The sequence below is a fragment of the Musca autumnalis genome, unplaced genomic scaffold, assembly GCF_047663935.1.
Source record: "Musca autumnalis isolate F117 unplaced genomic scaffold, ASM4766393v1 scaffold_2, whole genome shotgun sequence".
NCBI lineage: Eukaryota > Metazoa > Arthropoda > Insecta > Diptera > Muscidae > Musca > Musca autumnalis.
In genome coordinates, this window is record NW_027411755.1 from 134,193,015 (window position 1) to 134,215,198 (window position 22,184).

The following is a 22,184-nucleotide window of genomic DNA, read 5'->3' on the forward strand; positions in this document are numbered from 1 at the left end:
GAAACCGTTCTATAGGGGCTATATTAAGACGTGGATCTATACCCAGCAAAAAGTTTGCCTCCAAAGAGGCAGTTAAATAATATGTACAAGTAATTTGGAAGTGCATCAAATTAAGCATTTTCACTCATGATTTTTAAAAGAGCGTGATTACTGAAAGATGCACTCCATTGCACTGCATTTTAACTGACCCTTTGGCACTGCATTTTAACTGACCCTCTGGCACTGCATTTTAACTGACTCTTTGGCATTGCATTTTAACTAACCCTTTGGGGGTAGAATAGGATGCAGTCCAAAGCACGTGTTTTGATACATTCTGCGGAATGTGTGCAAGCCATTACAAAATATCCCAGAACGAATAAAATGCATTTACTATTTGTGTAAAACAAAAATATTAAGAACTTTATTACATTAACACAAATTATGAAAATTCTCCATTGAATTCAATGGCAACCACGCGAGTAATGATATCATAACGAATATAATAATTATATTTATTTAATTAATAATTTCATTTAATAATTTTAATAACAAAATATCATTCCTTCTTCCCACTTCAATTCATTTACCCAATATCTGTTTATAATATCTCTCTCCATTTAATCCAAGCTGAGCTGTTCTTGCTTTATCTGCCAAATGGGTGTGATATTGTCTTCCCATCACCAGTTAAGATTTCGACATGTACTCCAACAGCACTCCATTGGGAAATTTTCTTACCGAAAAAATGTTCGCAAATTAAATATTTTTTATTTTATATTAACAATTTTTTGGAAACATTAATACGCTTATCTCTTTTGGGAAAATGTATGCCGCTGCCTGTAGAGATGTACAAACTTATTTTTATACCTGTAGGAATCTCTAACAACTGGTAATAAAATTACTGCATCCGGATGCTGTTAAATTTTGAGGAATTGGAGTGCCTTTTTCACGACTCCTTTGAACTGCATCCGGATGTTGTTAAAATGTTACAGGTGGATGTGATTCTTTGGATTGCATCCAAATGCAGTTAAAATGTGAGGAATGGAGTGCCTTTTCACGACTCCGTTTGAACTGCATCAAAACATGCCGTGAAAAAACTAGTCCACATTGCAGTACTTCCAATTTATTTTGCTGGGTACCGACAAATTTCAGGTGGAATGTTTTATACCCCCAATGACGACTTAAAACAAACTTTCAGCCATTTCGAAGGGATATTGAGGCCACAACCTTCAAAATACCAGAAAGCGGGAGGTACCGTTCTATGGGGGCTATATTAAGACGTGGACCTATACCGAGAAATTTCAGGTGGAAAGTTTTATACCCCCAGCGAAGACTAAATGCCAAATTTCAGTTATTTCGGTGGGATATTGAGGCTACAACTTTGAAAATACCAAAAATCTGGAGGTACCTTTCTATGGGCGCTATATGAAGACGTGAACCTATACTGTCAAATTTCAGGTGGAAAGTTGTATACTCCCAACGAAGACTTAATACAAAATGTGAGCCATTTCAGTGTGATATTGAGGCCACAACCTTCAAAATATCGGAAATCGGGAGGTACCGTTCTATGAAAACCTATTCGCGCCACCAACCGTACATTTACTAAGGTAGATGCATTAGCAATTTGTTACAACAATGTAAACAAGTTTAAAAAAGTAAATCATTTCGTACATTTCTCTAGCACAACTTCATTCCGAAATTATTACCTAAAGTATTATTCAACGATTTCAACAAATATTTACTATTTTTCATTAATAATTTAGTTTTTGTTTAAAAATAAACACATTTTTTACAATCTACTTTCTTTATGTTCTTTAAAGAACATATAGGTTTTCATAGTTCGATTTTGTCATTCACGAGCAAATACTCGATCGAATCGAATGCTGTAATTAGGTCCCAGCCCTGCTCAGAACGTTGAAATGTTTCACCATCAATTCTCTTTCGGTTTTTGTAGAAACAGAAATAAGTGGATATTTTTGTTGATTTTTTGTTTAATTTGTTAATTGTTTAATCAGGCGAATCGTTTTTGACGATACTGAAGTGCAAAAGTAGATGAAACGTCGAAAGAAACTTCCAAAAATCGTTCTTTCCTAATTTCTTATAAATGTGTTTTATTATCTTTCGTGTGAAAAAAACACGGTTTTTAAGGCTGATTAAGATTATCATATTAAATTAGAAGCTTCTTCTTTGTAATACATTCAAGACTACTTAAAATTTCGCCATGAATGGACAATTAATATAGTTCTTGGCCCATTTCACTCCCTAAATATTTTACGATCATCACCAATAATGAGGTCTATTCTCTTCGAAACCCGACCTCCATACAAAATTTCGTGACGATTTTGGATGGAAGGGCGGACGGACGCACAACGCTAGTTCGCTTTATCTCGTCAAGATATGAAAAATGGTATACCACATGGAATTCTACGACGAATATTTCCTGATTCTTATTTGTAATATACATATGTGTAAAAACTGTAGCTATTAGGTGTTTTCGCCCAAAATTACGAAAAACGGCCAAAATTCATTGAACCCCCCGTTGTATGGGGTCTAAACAAAAACATTGACATATGTTAACATTTTTTGGCGACCTGACTTAACGCCCAAGGACATAACGCCCAAAATTAATTTTGGGCGTTATGTCCGCCCCGACCCCGGACTTAACACCCAAAATAAAATTGGGTGTTATGTCCGCCCTAACTCCGGACATAAGGCCCAAAAATAATCGGACACAACGCCAAAAAATATTATGTTGAGTTTTTTCATATTTTAATGATTATTATTTGTAATGCAGGGCCGGTTTCAATTGATGTGTTCCAAAACCTACAATAAATTATTATTTTGAACATTCTGTCTAATTTTGTTATAAAAAAAATTTTAAAATTTTCAAAATGGTAGACTCTTTTAGGTTATATTATGGTTAAGTAGATTTTAAAAATGATTTGATTGATTCCTAAAATAGCAAACATCATTCAGTAGATTTTAAACTAGTTGGACGCATAAGGAGCTCTGAAAAATCGAAATCTCCTCAGGAATTTATTAGCACATTTCCAAATAACGAACACTGACAAAACGGAATGTTTAACAGCGTGTTGAGTGACTTATTTCTTATTGTGAATTAAAAATTGAGTCATAGATAAAACCTAAAGATGTTGAAAGCGATCGAGCAAAAGTCGAAATGGTATATTTTATAAAAAATCGCGCGCGCGATTTCTTATAAAATATACCATTAACGACTTTTGCTCGATCGCTTTCGTAATTTGTTAAGTGTTAATATGTATTTAAAATTGTTTCCTCATTGAAAATAAAATTGAGTCACAGTCATAAAACCTAAAGATGTTGAAAGTGATCGAGCAAAAGTCGAAAACGGTATATTTTATAAAAAATCGCGCGCGCGATTTCTTATAAAATATACCGTTTTCGACTTTTGCTCGATCGCTTTCGTATGTTAAGTGTTAATATGTATTTAAATTGTTTCCTCATTGAAAATAAAACTGAGCCATAGTCATAAAACCTAAATATGTTGAAAGCGATCGAGCAAAAGTCGAAAACGGTATATTTTATAAAAAATCGCGCGCGCGATTTCTTATAAAATATACCGTTTTCGACTTTTGCTCGATCGCTTTCGTAAGTTGTTAGGTTAAATGTTCATAAATATTTAAAATTGTTTCCTCATTGAAAATAAAATTGAGTCATAGAGCAAACCTGAATAAGCAGGAAGCGATATAGCAAAAGTCAAAAACCGTATATTTAAAAAAAAGCGCGCGCGATTTCTTGTAAAATATACCGTTTTTTTGACTTTTGCTCCATCGCTTTCAGCATATTCAGGTTTGAATTTTGATTTTCTATGACTCAATGTTTTATTTATGGCGTTGTAGATGTGTAGATGTAGCAAGAAAAATCTTTTATACCGAATATGTTTTTAAAAAATAAAATTGCAGGTTTTGCTTGTAAATCTTGTTTCGAGAAAACTCAAGTAAATCATAACGATCACAGTACTGTAATGTTGGGTCCATTTGTCCACAAATTGTTGGAAAATCCGTATACATTTAAATATGATTTCAGTAAGCTTATTTTTTATTTATTACATACATATATAAAACAACTTTATTTCTAAATAAATCTGAATTTTACTTATGAAGTGGGAAAATCATTAATTTCGGAAAACGGACATAAAGCCCAATGGGCCTTATGTCCGCTATGGGGGCGGACTTAAGGCCCAATTTTATTTTGGGCGTTAAGTCCGGGGTCAAGGAGGACATAACGCCCAAAATTGATTTTGGGCGTTATGTCCGTTGGGCGTTAAGTCCGGTCGCCACATTTTTTGGTACGAAGAATAAGAATTCGAAGAATTCTTATCTTCCAAGAACTCGCAATACCAAATTTCAGTAGGATCGATTACAAAATGCCGCTAAAACTCCCAATATATCTAAAGTAGGGCGGTGTCGTTATATGGGAGCTAAGAAAAAAGTTGGACATATTTTGAAAAAAAAAAAAATACAGACTACAGTGCAGAAAACACTCTCAAACCTCTAAATATGATTTTTTAGGAAAATAGGTTGAAAAATTTAGCTATGAAAGTTTAAATATATTTAAAAAATAGTTGTAAAAAATAAATTTCAATATACATAAAAACATTGATTTTACTACGCTAATTTTACAAATGTCTTCGTTCTTTTTTAATATGTATTATGAAAGTACTCAATAACACCTACATTAATGAAAAGGTGATCCCCATACAATTGATTAATAAATAGTGGCATATTTTGAACCAAACATGTCATCTTTTATTTTTGACCAATCGCGGCTAGCACTATGGATCAGGCACTTAGTTCAACTTATTGGTCTATTGAGATTATATCTCACATCCCTGCAACATTCATATATCAAATAATAGCTTTGTTCCTTTACTTTTTAATGGTATAAGTGGTAAAAGAGAAGACCGTCAAAATTGCTCTCTCATGCCAAACCTTTACTTTTCTGGTAAAGTTGGTCATGAGAGGTCAATTTTGACGATTTTCTATTTTACAATTAAAAAAGTAAAGAAACACAAAAGTAAAGGAACGGAGAAAAGATAGATCCAAAAAGAAACAAAAAATTCAATTTTCTTTTTATTTATTTCACTGTTTATACCCTATACCACAATATGGAAAAGGGTATTATAAGTTTGTTTTGGTAAAAATTCATGGAAATAAGGTAAGAGTATATCACAAAGGAGAAGCTTGCAATTTGAGATGGCGATCGGATAATATTTAGAGGGTTAAATGGACCAAAACTTTTGTGTGAAAATTGTGAAAATTTTTAATATGGAAGTGAAAATTTTTAATATGTAAGTGACATTCCGGACGAGTGAGATACACTTGAAAGTGGAACGCTTGACCTGTCAATTGATGCCAATTATGTTGGTGTGCATGATCAGATAACAAAGTTGCAGCCTAATATATTCCGTTATTTGTTTGTAGTGTAATAATAAAGTCGCTAGAAGTCGCAATTATACATCAATAGTCACGAAATTTTGCACCGGGTAAGAGTATAGGTCGAAAAAGATGCCTACAATTTTGAATGATGATCTGATATTCTTTAGCGGGTGAAATGGACCATTACTTTTGTATGAAAAATATAACAATTTTATTTGTGGTCGATATTTTAATTCCTTGAGGACATATATATTTCGCAAAGTAGCCTACATATGGAAAAAAAAACTACTGACCTTTCCCCTGATGTAAATTGCAATAAAGTGTTTGCTAGATAACGGGCCTACTGCCTTATATATAATGGGTTCTGTGTAGAGAGCCACATTTTTATCCCATGCTACATGTTGTCTCTCTAAAAGTTTATGTAACACCACGAAATATTCGTCCTAGACCCCTTATTTGGTATGCCAAAATTCATATCTCGACGAGATAAAGCGATTTAGCGATGTGTGTCCGTCCATTAAAAATTGTAAACAAGCTTAAGGCCGCAATTACGGATCGATTGTAACGAATTTTTTAAGGCGGTTGGGTTCGGGCCAGAATAGAAATGATTAGTTTTTGGTGATGATCGTGAAATGTTCAGGGGATGAAATGGACCAAAAACAAAATTTTAACCAATTTTGTAGCGGCTCTGTAGGTCAAAATAATAACCCGCAAAATTTTAAACAAAGTTTGAGTTTATGATGAAGAAGAAGCGTACAAAACTACGTGAAGATCAGATAATACTTAGCGGGTTAAATGGAATGAAATTTTTGTGTGATATTGGTAAAAATTTCAATAACGTAGCGGTTATACAACGGAAGTAGTAGTACTACATAAGTGGGTTTCATTACATTTTAGTTTGTGTGAACTAAATTTTCCTTTCCTGCTACAAAAATGTCTTTGTCATGCTAGATAACTTTTTGGTTTTGGTCATAAGTATTATACATTACATCTCTGATATTTGATAATTAAATTTTCACAATCATTGAAAAGAAGTTCCGTGGAGAGCGATTGTCCAGGGATAGTGGTATATGGTATCCTATGGTCGGTTCCGTCCGACTATAGACTTTTCTTACTTGTTTTTGTTATAAAGTGTCAAAAATATGCATATGGTTGGTGCATTAACGGAAAATAAGGCCTAAAGCACATTATTAGGGATTATAGTAATACTTCGGCCCCCTAAAGGACTTTCGGCGCGAGTAAAGCATGAAGTCAGTTGAATACACTATAAATTATCTAATACGAGCTATTTTTTGTATAAAAATGTACATCATTTAACCTTAAAGTTAATTTTACTACTAATGTCCCTAATTAGCTGGCCAGTCTAATATGGACCTTTTTTAGAAAAGTGGGTTGTACTTCCGCCACATCTGGTTAATCTCAGTGCGTTTCGACATCACTCGATAGTGCTTCTAGCAATACCTTATATGCAAAATGTTTTTTATCACAATCTACACATTTTTAAATGAAATCGAGTAATCTATTAAACTGAATTTATTGTCCCTAATTAGCTGTCCGCCACTGTATATATATATCTATATATATAAATGAGCTTGGTGATAAGTGATTGACTGACTGACTGACTCATCATCAACGCCCAGCCAAAACGGCTAAAGCTAGGAGCTTGAAATTTTACCAGTGGGTCACTGTTGATGCAAATGTGCGAGATAAGGCCGGGTTTTAGAAAATTCGTCCTGGAACCACAAAAAATAACAACAACAAAAATCCTTATTTTTCATTGTTATTACGTACTTATTCACTTAGTGCCCTCTGCAAGACATGTGTCAAATTAACAATGCTATAACTTCTTGATATCGTAAGAGATCACATATAATTTCAAATTTTGTAGTTTACTTCTAGGCGCACTTATTTTTATCGTAAACCACTAAATAATGGAAAGACAAGACATTTGTTATCTTCCATTGCAACAGATGTCGCAGTTGGTGATAATGGTATAAACAGGTGTCGCACAAAACATTTTCATTCGTTAAAATACAGTTAGAAAAGATGATTACAAATGATGCATTTGTAAAAATTTTGATTTTCAATTTAAAATTAAAACAAAAATTCTTTCAATAAATGATGTTGGGTTTGTTGAACAAATGAGTTGCTGTTGAAGACAACATTAGGGGAATAAATTCAGAAATCGGCCAGAAATAACAACAACTAAAAACTGTATGGACCTCACTTTTTGGTAATAACTAAATGTTTGCAAATCAATGAAAGTGCAATAAAATTGTGCATATTACCACGATTTATTTGCAATTAAGAATTTTATCGTATATGGAGATGTACAGTCATAACTATTCAATTTTCAATTTCAAAATCTGTAATTTGATGAAATCGCTAAATAATTAATGAAATCAATAATAGGCCCCAGGAATATAGGAATATAGGAATTTGGTATGGAAATCAAGGTTGGGAAGTGGTGCTTCTAAAAGGAAATGGTTTGGAAAATTACCAATCATGTGTACGAAAAGTACTAAATGGTACTAAATTTAGTACAATTTAGATTTGGTTGAACGTAAAGAGCTGGAAACCTGAAATTTGGAATTAAGGTTACTGTTGTAGTGTAGGATTGAGATATAAGGGTAGTTTTGGAAATTCGTGCTTATGTGTACGAAAAGTACTAAATAGTACTAAATTTGGTACAATAGGGATTTGGGTGAACGGATAGAGCTGGAATCCTGATATTTGGAATTGAGATTACTGTTGGAGTGTAAGATTGAAGAACTTTTGGAAATTCTACTTATGTGTATGAAAAGTACTAAATGGTACTAAATTTGATACAATGGGGATTTGGGTGAACGGATAATAGCTGGAATCTCGAAATTTGGAATTGAGATTACTGGGGGGGTGCAGGATTGAGGTAGTTTTGAAAATTCGTACTTATGGGTACGAAAAGTACTAAATGGTACTAAATTTAGTACAATTTGGATTTGAATGAACGGATAGAGCTGGAAACCTGAAATTTGGAATTAATATTACTGTTGAAGTGTAGGATTGAGATATGAGGGTGGTTTTGGAAATTAGTACTTATGTGTACGGAAAGTACTAAATGGAACTAAATTTTGTATAATGGGGATTTGGGTGAACGTATGTATGTAGCTGGAAACCTGAAATTTGGAATTAAGATTACTGTGAAGTGTAGGACTGAGATATGAGGGTGGTGTTGGAAATTCGTACTTATGTGTTCGAAAAGTACTAAATTTGGTACAATAGGGATTCGAGTGAACGGACAGAGCTGGAATCCTGAAATTTGAAATTGAGATTATTGTTGGAGCATAGGATTGGGGAAATTTTGGAAATTCGTATTTATGTGTACGAAAAGTACTAAATGGTACTAAATTTATTACAATTTGGATTTGGGTGAACGGATAAAACTGGAATCCTGAATTTTAAGTATTTTAATTTTATTTATTTTAATTTAAAGTATGAATTTTAGTAAACGGAAAGAGTTAGAATTTGCAACCCGTTCGCGGCAGGCTATAGATGTAAAATTTGGATTTGGGTGACGGATAGTGTTTGAGTCCTGAAATTTGAAATTAGGATTACTATTGGAGTGTAGGACTGAGATAGTAAGGGTACGGAAATTACTAAGTGGTACTACCTGTGGTACAATTTGGATTTGGGGGAACGGATAGAGCTGGAATCCTGGAATTTGGTCAGGCTGCTGTTGGAGTATAGGATTGAGATGGAAGTAGTTTTTGAAATTCGTACTTATGGGTACGAAATGTACCAAATGGTACAACTTGGATTTGAGTGCACGGATAGTGCTGGAATCCTGTTATTTGGAATTATTGTTACTGTTGAAGTGAAGGATTAAGGTTGTTTTGGAAAATCGAATTGTACAGAATTTGGTACAATTTGTTTTTGTGTAAAGGGGTTTTTGGAAATTCGTCGTAGAAAGATACGAAAAGTGCTAAAGTGTACTAAATATGGAATCCATTGTATTAGGCAAACGCGAAGAGATAGAATTCTAAAATTTTGAACGAGTGGTCATTGATGGAGAGTTAGGAAGATGTACCAAAGGGTATTTAGAAGCTCGGCCTATAAGTGTACGAAAAGTACTAAAAGTTTCTAAATTTGGAGCCAATTGCATATTTTTAATGGATAAAGCTAGAATCTTCAAATTTGGTATGGGAATCAAGGTTGGGAAATGGCGTTGAAATAAGGAAATGGTTTTGGAAGTTCGTATTTATGATTACGAGCAGTAATAAATTTGGATTTGGGTGAACAGATAGAGCTGGAATCCTAAAGTTTTGAATTAAGATTACTGTAGGAGTGTAGGATTGAGATAGTTTTGGAAATTCGCACCTTTGGGTACGAAAAGTACTAAATGGTACTAAATTTGGTACAATTTGGATTTGGATGAACGGATAGAGCTGGAATTCTGAAATTTGGAACTAAGATTACTGCCGGACAGTAGAATTGAGGTAGTTTTGGAAATTCGTACTTATGGGTACGAAAACCACTAAATTTGGTACAATTTGAATTTTAGTAAACGGATAGTGTTGGAATTAGGAATTAAGATTACTGTAGGAGTGTAGTATTGAGGAAATTTTGAAAAGTCGTACGTATGGGTACGAGAAGTACTAAATGGTACTAAATATGGTACAATATGGATTTGGGTGAACGGGTAGACCTGGAATCCTGAAATTTTTGTTTGGGAAAGAAGTGGTACTAAATTTGATACAATTTGGTTTCGGGTGAATTAATAGAGCTGGAATCCTGAAATTTGGAATTACGATTACAGTCGAAGAGTAGGATTCAGGTTGTTTTGAAAAAGCAAACTTATGGTTACACTAAATGGTACTAAATTTAGTACAATTTGTATGTAGGTGAACGGATAGCGGTGGAATCCTGCAATTTGAAAGTATGATTATTGTAGCCCTGTTGCGTTGAGGAAGTTTTGAAAATTGGTACGAAAATTCTAAATTGTTCTAAATTTAGTACAATTTTAATTTGATTTAACGGATAGAGTTTGAATCCTGAAATTTGGAAGTAAGATTGCTACTAAAGTGAAGGATTGAGGTAGTTTTGGAAAATCTTACTTATGGGTACGAAGAGATCGACTTGATACTAAGTTTGGTACAATTTGGAATTGGACGAACGGATACAGCTGGAATCTTGAGATTTGGAATTACTGTAATTATTATGGAATTTACGTAATTATTTTGTATTAATGTCCGTGTATGGCTGAGATATGTCGTCGAAGTACGTACCATAAGTATACGAAAATTACTTAATGGTACTCAATTTGTTTTTGGGTGTAGGGACAGTGCTGGAATTTGTATTTTTTGGAGTTAGGGTGTGTATTGGTGTGCAACGTTGATCTCGCTGTTAATGTGTAAGGGTGAGATACGGCTGATCTTTTTGAAAATCGAACTTAAGGGGTACGTACAGTACTAAGTGCTACCAAATTTTCAGTGTTTGTCATTTCCATATTATATATTGTTTATTTATTTTTTTTATATCCTTTCCGCATACGAAGTAGCGGGCATTTTGCTAGTATATATATATATATATATATATATATATACTTTATAGGGTTTCCGGTGAATATTTCGATGTGTTACAAATTTAATGACAAATTTAATTATACCCTCCATATTATGGTGGAGGGTATAAAAATGGTAACCTCAGACAACTAAAGGAACACAACTAATGTTAAGTCCATAAGTAATGATAAGGAATGTTTTCCAATGCCATCTATCAAACTTTAAAAACAATGAAATTGCAAATCTTAAAATTAAGTTCTTACGATTGGATTTGTGTCTTTGTTTTTAATTCACAGCGACATCTATACATTTTTACACACAACACATGATTAGGTTGTTGTCAGTACTACAATAATTCAATGTTGGTTATATAAAACAGATTGTGGTAAGGTAAAAGAACTAGTGGTGAGATTTTAGTATACACCTATGTACAAATACCGTGTTTGTCATACTGCCAACATGTGCAGTCGTGGCCGAGCGGTTAAGGCGTCTGACTAGAAATCAGATTCCCTCTGGGAGCGTAGGTTCGAATCCTACCGACTGCGAGCTGAAATCTCTTTTTGACGACTCTAGTAAACATATTTTGAAAGTGGATTTCTATTTTTTTAATAAATTTTCTTAAAGTATAGTTAGTACACATTGACAAGCAAAACTGACAGTCATCGAGGTCTATTTCGTGAATTTCTAAGCCTAACTGAAAAATTTCTTTTGTAATCTCTAAATAATACCGTAAATATTGTATTTCAAACATTTTTAGCTAAATAAAAGTTGTTATTTGCCGGAAAATTGTCCTAAAAGTACGTTGACTGTCAGTTTTGACTGTTAGTGTGTACTCCCCTTAACACAATGTACAAATTTGTACAAACTTTTGGGTTATCAAACATACCTACTATTAAATTGGAGATATACATACATACGTCCCGGTACATACTAAAGTGATTTCATTAGAAAAAATTCATGAAATTAGGTGTTATTAGCAATTTCATGATATTACTTTACTATGGAACTCGATCTAGAGAAGCATAATTTCATGAACAGTTTTCAATGAAGTCACTCTAGTTCCGTTTAAATACATATGGTCTGTTCCTTTACTTTTGAAAATGGTAAAACCGGCAAAAGTAGTAGAAGTTGTAAACTGCTCCCATATGAATGGTATGGTGTCCGAAGTAAAGGAACGCTTTTCGAGTAAAAAGTGGTAAAACTTGAAGATTCTTGCACGTAAAGGAACAGAGCTATAAATAGTGATACTGGGGGTCAATTCTCGTTTTATGAAAATATGAAATGAAAAATTAGTTTTCATTCTCGCTTTTCATATTCAGTTTTCATAATCGTTTTTCTTTCGTTTTTTCATAATATGCTGTTTTTTTCTAGGGGAGGGTTACTAACCCGACGCCCAAACCCAAGTTTTTAACATTCTTATGGGAGAACGCGCGGCACATGTTAGCTCACTACCTTTAACGGGTGTTAAAGGCAGTTCCCCAGGTGACACCACGGGGAGGTCGGTGTCCACTTGAGATGAAAGAGGGACCAAGATAAATCCTGGGCTTTGCCATGTTAAAACCGGTCAGGACCGTTGTTTGGTATCTTCCATCCCCTACGTCATAAACGTACAATTTGTTATTCTTATTCATTTTATGAACAAAATAGGTATGTTCGATAACCAAAAAGTTTGTACAAATTTGTACAAAATGCTGTTTGATAAAAGTAAAAAAGAGCGAATTGAGAGAGAATTGTGAGACAATTTTGAAGAGTTTTGGAGACTTTTGTTACTGAGAACATACAAGTTTTTGCAAGTAAAATTTTCCTTGTAAGAATTTGCAATATTTATCAGCTGATTTAAATTAGAATGTTTTTTGGCGACTATGCAGTTCTTGGCAAAAAACATAAACAAACATTTGGTTATTAGAATAACATTACATTAAAATTACAAGATAAAAAGGGAAGAAATAACTAAATAAATTGTGGAAAAAAGATAGTTAGTAAAATATCTTATTTTGTAGTTTGTGAAGACTATTATATTATCAAATCCCAGCAAAAACGGTGCATCCGTGGAGTAGGAGGAGCACTATGTGTACGTCCCTGGAGAACACACTGGATCTACCTTCTTTTTGTTGCTAATATTTATTTAATTTTCAGTGAAAATCAAATAATTTTCGTTAACAACCTTCAATTGTTAAATTAAATCTTTTCCGCCAAACTTCTTCTTTGTCAAATCAGCTGACTTCTTGCAAGTGATTGAAAATTGTTGTTCGATAAACATTCTGCAAAATTTTAGCTTCGAGAGTGTAAAATTCATTGAGAGAATTTGCTGAGTACATACTTGCTAGTACTGCTTACTTGCGAAGTTATCGAACATACCTACCCTGTAGGAAATGTCAATAGTGAATCTATACTGACTTACTACTGACATTGTCAACAGTACTACTGACAAACTGTAGACAACTAATGTAATTTCCTATAGACATTTTGTATGAACGTGTCATTCGAAAGTCAGTACTGACAATGGAACTAGTATGTCAATAGTAAGTCAGTAGTTCTTGAGGAACCATGTGTTGACATTGGAGGTAGTGAGTCAGTATAGACATCGGAGGTAGTAACTCAGTATAGACATTGGAGGTAGTAAGTCAGTATAGACATTGGAGGTAGTGAGTCAGTATAGACAATGGGGGTAGTGAGTCAGTATAGACAATGGAGGTAGTGAGTCAATAGTACCAGATTTGCAATACTAATTTTTTTAGCTTATTTGGAACTTTTCATAGATAAAACAGCTATATAGTACGTTTAATAAGAAGATGAAGCTACACATTTGTTTAAATACTATATTTCATTAAAGAATAAAACAAATAATATTGAAAATGCTAAAAATGTACAAATTGCGTATTACAGCCCTGTAGGAAATGTCAATAGTGAATCTATACTGACTTACTACTGACATTGTCAACAGTACTACTGACAAACTGTAGACAACTAATGTAATTTCCTATAGACATTTTGTATGAACGTGTCATTCGAAAGTCAGTACTGACAATGGAACTAGTATGTCAATAGTAAGTCAGTAGTTCCTAAGGAACCATGTGTTGACATTGGAGGTAGTGAGTCAGTATAGACATTGGAGGTAGTAAGTCAGTATAGACATTGGAGGTAGTGAGTCAGTATAGACAATGGAGGTAGTGAGTCAATAGTACCAGATTTTCAATACTAATTTTTTTAGCTTATTTGGAACTTTTCATAGATAAAACAGCTATATAGTACGTTTAATAAGAAGATGAAGCTACACATTTGTTTAAATACTATATTTCATTAAAGAATAAAACAAATAATATTGAAAATGCTAAAAATTTACAAATTGCGTATTACAGTATTTTTATCTTTTTAAATGGCTAAGCCAAAGATTCCACATAAGTAAAAATTGGTAAATAAAGACAATGTTTTCAAGGCTGCTTAAACATTTTAACATATACATATAAATAATACAAAATTTTTCGTTTTATTTTCTTGGCCAAGTCGCACCAATGACTTGTCTGCTTAAAATAGTTCTTCTTCTGTTGCACTTAACGTTTTATCAGGCGATTCGCTGAATGTTGATATAACATCTAGGAATTGAAAAGAATAAACATGTATAAATAAACATAAATAAAAACAAGTAAGCAAAGGCTATAGTCGGACAGGGCCGACCATACGATACCCTACACCACTACCCTGCGAGTTAGCTTTCAGCAAATCAAAGTTTCTTTTAGACAAATAAGCTCATTGTAAGAAATAAATTTTTGGAGTTTGCAACCTTATCACATTAAGTTTAAATAACAATATAATAATTGTTCCACAAACATCACAGAAGGGACAGGGCGTGCACCACGATTCATATTACAGCAATAGTATGGAGCCTACTGTTTATCGCCGAGTCCGAAAGGCATGTCTTAAAACACCACCTGTAGAGAAGTTGTACATGGTTGAAATACTCAGAAAATGTCGCCAACTTTACTGAGGGGTATTTTGCCATCGTTGGAAATTTGATGTTTGCTGGCCAGGAATCGAACGCCCGACCTTCTGCGTGCAAGGCGGGTGTACAAACAATTGTACCATGGTGGCACCAATAAGTAATTTTAGAACGGACATTTAGTCTGGACCTAATATTTTGCATATTTTGACATATTTGCTAAACAATATGCTAGACTTTGTGCCCTAAATATCCCATCGAATTGCCTGAAAGTTTGTATTAAGTATTCGTTCATCACAATTTTCGATCTGAAATTTATCGTTATAGGTTTAGGTCTTCATATAGCTCCCATAGAACCGTACCTCCCGATACCCGGTATTTTGAAGGTTGTGGCCTCAATATCAAACTGAAATGGCTGACATTTTGTATTCAGTCTTCGTTGGAGGCAAAAAAACTTTCCACCTGAAATTGTCGTTATATGTCCAAGTCTTCATATAGCTCCCATAACCAGAGCCTACCGATTTTCTGTACTTTGAAGGTTATGGTCTCAATATCCCTCCAAATTGGCTAAAATTTGGTATTAAGTCTTCATTGGGGGTATTAAACTTTCCATCTGAAATTTGTCGGTATAGGTCTAGGCGTTCATATAGCTCCCATACTACGAAAGCTCCCCATTTCCGACAATTTGAAGATTGTGGCTCTGGTTACAGATTTCTCTATTTTATTGACTGTCTGAAGTGAATTTCAAACAGAAAAATTTACACATAAACATATGCAAAAATAATATTTGCATATGCATAATTTATACATTTCGCATATTTTTGCATATGTGATATATTTCGATTGGAATTTAATTAGAAGCCAAAAATATGCAAATTTTACAAAAATAGGTGTTGAATAAAATTCCGCTGTCTACATATCATTGAGCTGATATTAATCGGGGTGCTCTTATTGATATGAGAGAAGGCTCCCTTGTCCGTACTGGGATGTTTGTGGAACAATTATATACAGTACATTTTAAGAAATATTCTTAAATTTGAAAATTGGCGTTGTTTAGCAATTTCTGCTACATCTTTAAATTTTGAAATTTTGGATTCCACGCAATTTGTAAGAACTGGGAATTTGTCTGTCATGATAGAGAACATTTGTAGCATGGGAGGAAGATGTGGTTCTCTTCACAAAACTCATTATATCTTAGGTAGCAAGCACACATATTATTGCAATTTTTATCAGAGGAAATATCGGTAGTTAATTTTTCATATATAGGCGACTTTGCCGGTATATGGCCTCCAGGGATTCAAATATGGACCAAATATAAAATGTTTTTATGTAGCATACAAAAGTAATGGTCCATTGCACCCTCTAAATAAAATCAGATCATCATCAAAAATTGTAGGCATCTTCTTCGACCTAAACCCCTACCTCGTGCAAAATTTCGTGACTATTGATCTATAATTGCGACCTCTAGTATGCTTTTGATTACATTACAAGCAAAACACTCGATATATTAGGCTGTAACTTTGTTATCTTACCACATAAATCAACATAATTGGCATTAATTGAAAGGGCAAGAGTTGTCCTTCCAAATATTATTTATGTGGGCGGAATGTGTGGTCCAGGAATAAAGATATTACCGGTATATTAAAAATTTTCACAATTTTCACACAAAAGTTGTGGTCCATTTAACCCTCTAAACATCATTCGATCACCATCTCAAATTGCAAGCTTCTTCTTTGTCATATAATCTTACATTATTTAAAATTTAGAGGCGATCGGACTATAATTGCGACATACAGAGCCGCTACAAAATCGGATAAAAATTTTGTTTTTGGTCCATTTCACCCGCTTAATATTTCTCGATCATCACCAATAAGAATAGGGATCTATTCTGATCTGAACCAGACCTCCATACAAAATTTCGTGACGATCGGTCCATGATTGCGGCCTGGAGCGTGTTTACAATTTATAATGGACAGACGGACGGACGGACACACATCTCAAAATCGCTTTATCTCGCCGAGATATGAAGATTGGTATACCACATTGGGGGTCTCCGACGAATATTTCGCGGTGTTACATTAATTTTTACCAAAACAAACTTATAATACCCTTTTCCACATTGTGGTATAGGGTATAAATATGTCCTTAAATATGCTTGCCTATTACAGCTGTATAACATTGGAAAAATCTCACAATCGATTTTTGCCAAATAATTCTTCAACATTGTAATTCATTATTATGTTTAGTTGCATTCAGCATTTCCAGCGAGACGGGACAATATATGTATACATCAGGCTCCACAATCTTCTCTAAAGGTTCCACATAATGTCTAATTGTCGAAATTTTACCAAAAATGTTGTTAGTCGCCTCAGAATTCGTACTTTGCTATAGAATTGTTTATTTTTCACATGTCTTTTATATTTTCTTTTGCTCATACTTGTTATTGAAATTATATGCTTTAAGTTTTCACGATATTTTATTGATTTTTACAAAAACACTTTTTTCACCAACCGCAAAAATTATTTTACGCCAAACAATTAAGAAAATTAAAAAAAGGATGCTTCGTTGGGCTATCATCTGTAGACAAAGTGGCGACATGTCAACACATGACCCCACACTTCCTACAGGGTAAGTACACGGTGTGCCTTAAGTCTGTGTTTAGACACACAAATTTCTTGGGAAAGTAAATTGAGTTTTTTGGAGAGAGCGGAGAGGAAAGAGCTCCTCAATACTCTTTCCTACCCCCTCTTGACTAAAAACTGAATTTACTTTCCCGTGTGTCTAAACACGGACTAACCAAATTTAAATGGAAGGTGCTTACACCTGGGAAATTTTTGCAGATTCTGAAACTACAATACTCATAGATGAGAAATATCAAGAAACAAAAAAGTCGCCGGGGGGATTTTCAAATAAATCGCGATTTAAGTTCGCATATTTAGGGGTTCTTTAGGTTTTCACGATTTTGCTTGGAAACAGCGAGTCCTATGTAAATGGGCCTAAAGAAAATGTTGTAGCTATGAAAATTCTCCACAAGATTAGCCATTATGATATTTTCGTAGGTTTTACCGTTTTTGAGAGATAGAAGTTCAAATTGAAACAAGGCACTGACTGTATCGCCTCCTTATAAAACAATATCATGCTCAATGCGCCTTAACTAACTTTTGATGAAAACCTCTTACACATGGAAAGATTTCGCGGATTCTGAAACAGCAATGCTCATAGATAAGAAAAATAAAACAACAGAAAAAATCGCCGGAGGGATTTTTAAATAAATCGCGATCAAAATTCACAATTTTAGGGTTTTTTAGGTTTTCACGATTTTGCTTGGAAACCGCAAGTCGTATCGAAATGAGTCTAAAGAAAATGTTGTAGCTGTGAAAATTCTCTAAAAGACTGACCATTAAGTTTTTTCGAAGGTTTTACCATTTTTGAGATATAGAGGTTCAGTTCAAATTTTTAGGTTTTTATCTTAAGTCTTCAAGATTTGGCTTGGAAACCGCAAGTCATATCAAAATAGGACTAAAGAGGTTGGGGTATTTTTATACCCTTCACCATAGTATGGAGGGTATGTTAAGTTTGTTTTTCCGTTTGTAACGCATTGAAATAATCATTTGCGACCCTATAAAGTATTTATCGTCACCTGAAATGCCCAAAGACGTAACCCTCAAAGGGTTACGTTGAGGGTTACGTCTTTGGGCATTTCAGGCGATATATTCTTGATCAGGGTAAAATTCTGAGTCGATCCATGCATGTCCGTCCGTCCGTCTGTGGTAATCACTCTAGCAAAAATGGAGATAGAACGCTGAAATTTTGGCAAGATGCGTCTTTTGTTTGCAGGCAGGCCAAGTTCGATGATGGGCTATATCGGTCCACGTTTTGTTATAGCCCCCATATAGCGGTACCTCCCGATTTTCGGTATTTTTAGGATTTTAGCTACAATTATTAACCGAACTAGCTGTAATTTGACAATTGAGGTTCTCTGTGGTATAGCTCCCATATAACGGTACCTCCCGATTTTCGGTGATTTGAGGATTTTAGCTACAATTATTAACCGAACTAGCTGTAGTTTGACATTTGAGGTTCCCAGTGGTCACAAAACTTCTTCACTAAAAGTAGTCAACATAGGTTCATGTTTTGGTACAGCCCCTATATAACGGTACCTCCCGATTTTCGGTGATTTGAGGATTTTAGCTACAATTTTTAACCGAACTAGCTGTAATTTGACAATTGAGGTTCTCTGTGGTATAGCTCCCATATAACGGTACCTCCCGATTTTCGATATTTAAAATTTGTGGCCTCAATATCGAACCGAAATGGTTGAAATTGTATATAGACTTCGTTCGGGGTTAAAAATTTTCACCTGGAATTTGTAGAACGGTACCTTCCGATTTTCGGTATTTAAAATGTGTGGCCTCAATATCGAACCGAAATGGCTGAAATTGTAAATAGTCTTCGTTCGGGGTTTAAAATTTTCACCTGAAATTTGTCGGTATAGATCTACGTCTTCATATAGCCCCCATAGAACGGTACCTCCCGACTTTCGGTATTTTTAAAGTTTCAACGGAATTATCAAACCGAAATGGATGAAATTTGGTAATTGGACTTCTTTGTGGCTACAAAACGTTCTCCCAGAAATGTGTCGGTGTAAAGTCCTGGTTTTGTGTAGCCCCCATGGAACGGTACCGTCCGATTGATTGTGGGTGTGGATGTACGCTTTAATACAGCCCATAGAAGAGGTATTGTGGTTTCTCCGAATGGAAGGTACTACGATACAAGGTATCTTTATCCGCTGTCAGCTAGGGACTTGAGGCTTTGTTCCTAAATCTAAGCTTGTCGCAGATAGCTGCGGTATTCGCGGACGACATGAACTTGCTGTCGAACGTGACCCCTAGCATTTTAGGGTAGTTTGTTTCTTCTACAATCGACCATCACATTCAACTTTGTTCTCACGTCTGCCGTGCATGTGGTGAACAGAATGGCCGTAGATTTATTGGCGGAAAGGTAGTAAGATTAGTCAAATAGGAGTTCAGCCTTTCCTGTTTCAGCATTACCACTTAGATTAAATCAGGGCCCAACGCTTTGGATGATTTAGCGTACCTGATGGCATTCGGCAGGAAGAGATCTAAGCAGCAACATAGTATACAGCAAAATGTGTACATTGAGGTGGAACACGGTTGTTGTGTGGTTACGGGTTAATCCGGTATCGAAGAACCCGCCGCCGTTGGTTTCAATCAATTTACGTAGAATAAGTTGACAAATATAAGCTCCTTAAAAGTATATTTTACAAAACGACTCCTTTGAGATAAAACTATCCACATTTAATAAAAAAACATCGATCGTCTACTTGTAATAAATATTTTTATTGTTTTTTTGTCTTTTGTTTGTTAAATTTTAACATACAAATAAATATACATACATACAACATTTAGTAATACATTACATACACCAATAATGTTGTTCATAGTTTGGTTTAACTTCTTTCCTTCTAATGAATTTTCTGCCAGTTTCACTATGGATACATTTATGTTTTACGAACTTAAATATATATTTTTAAATATAAAATTAATTTAGTAGTTGTTATTTGTAGTTTATACTTAAAGTTATTTGTAAATTGCATAATTCACACATAAACGGACACATAACATTGTTACCGATGTCAATGAAACGACCAAAAATAAGTTCGATATTAATTAGCATTTAACTTTTTTTCTATATTAAGCGTCTTTTTATTTGTAAAGGCAACAAATTTCAATTAACAAAATAAAACAAAACAAGGCAGTTATCAATAAATATCGAACTATTTTCTGTCGAAATATTGACATTTGATGGTTGTTAATTTATCTTTAAAAAATCTTAAACAATACACATTTAAATAAATTTCCTTTCAAAGATGCAGGTGACCTAGCCAATTCATGTAAACGTAACGCTTCCCCTATCTTGGGAGGCCAAAATGTCAATAAAAAGATAAAAGTATAGTTTAAAATCGGAACATATATTATTGTAGCCATAGGGAGCGAAACTAATATATCGACCAAAGATAATATTTATATAGCTTTGTCTTTGGTCGATGTATTTAAAATCAATCCTCGATTAACTCCAAAAAATTACACTTTCGCATAGGTCACTTATAAGAAGGGTAACATTATTGGCTTGGGTCTCTATGACAAGCGTTTATTTATTTCTATTGTTGTTATCTTAAATATCTTACAAAAAAGTACAAAACTTTATATTTAATTTTCTTAATTATTAATAGAAATAAATATATATAAAAAAACGCAAACACAAAATACCCCCAACAAAAATGTTGTTGCTTATACAAAAAATTTGTTAAAGAAATGCTAGTTTATTTATATTGTTATTGTTGTACAATATAAAAAAATTGTTTTATAAATACATGTTTTTATGCGTCCAAACGGCAATTATTGCATTTTATTTTTGTTAAATTTTGTTTTCTATAAAAAGGGATTGTATTATTATTTTGTTTAATTTGTTGTAAACTTCTCAAAAAATGTATGTATATATTTTGTTGTTTTCCTATTCATATTTAGTAGGTTAGGTCTTTTTAAGCAGACTCATCTTTTCGAAATGATTTATTTGTGTGTAGTTTTAGTTGGTATTTTGGATTTGTAGCTTGTGTGTATGTGGTATGCTATAGGGTTTTTTCTGTACAGTTGGAGAGAAAAGTCTACATACATTAAAAAAGAAAAAAATAACTTAAAGTCTGCCAGACCGACATTTTTATACCCTTCACCATGGGAAAAACTGAAATCTTCTAATATGTTTATGAATAATAAAATTTTAAAAGAACCATTATATACGGATATCTTATAACCCTACTGAGAACTCAAAGTGAGAGATTTTTTTCTTAGCAGATTTTATTACCACCCCTATGTGGGAAATGACGTATCACTGATTTCGTGTCACCAATACTGGACGGCGTCCAATTAAATCTCTCTCCGGTGGTGGAACACCGGGAAGCGCACCAAGAGGGGCCTAATTGCCCTTTATTCTTGTAAGAACACCAGGCAAAAGTTGAGTTCTCATAGGACACTGATCTGCCCCATCTTCACTGCATCCTTTGGTGCCAGGCCCTAAGCAATAATTCTAATGTAGCTAGGCAGACATCCGAAACGTCACAAAACTGCGTCGTTTTAGGTATTATTCTTTGATTGTAAAAGTATTTTAAAATGCTCACAGTTGCAAAATCTACCTAATGCATCAGTTTTCTACTTGATGCTTATTTTGTGTGTATTCTGCGTTTGAAATGAGCAACAGTGACGTTTTGAAGTGCAATACTTCGCATTGATTCTGTAG

The 22,184-nt window shown here is 34.0% G+C and overlaps 1 non-coding gene across 1 annotated transcript; it reads left to right on the top strand.

The window, feature by feature from the left end:
• Positions 1-11,396: 11,396 nt before the first annotated feature.
• On the top strand, positions 11,397-11,478 carry TRNAS-AGA (transfer RNA serine (anticodon AGA)). Its single transcript has one exon. It is a non-coding gene; the product is annotated as a tRNA-Ser (tRNA).
• Positions 11,479-22,184: the final 10,706 nt, after the last annotated feature.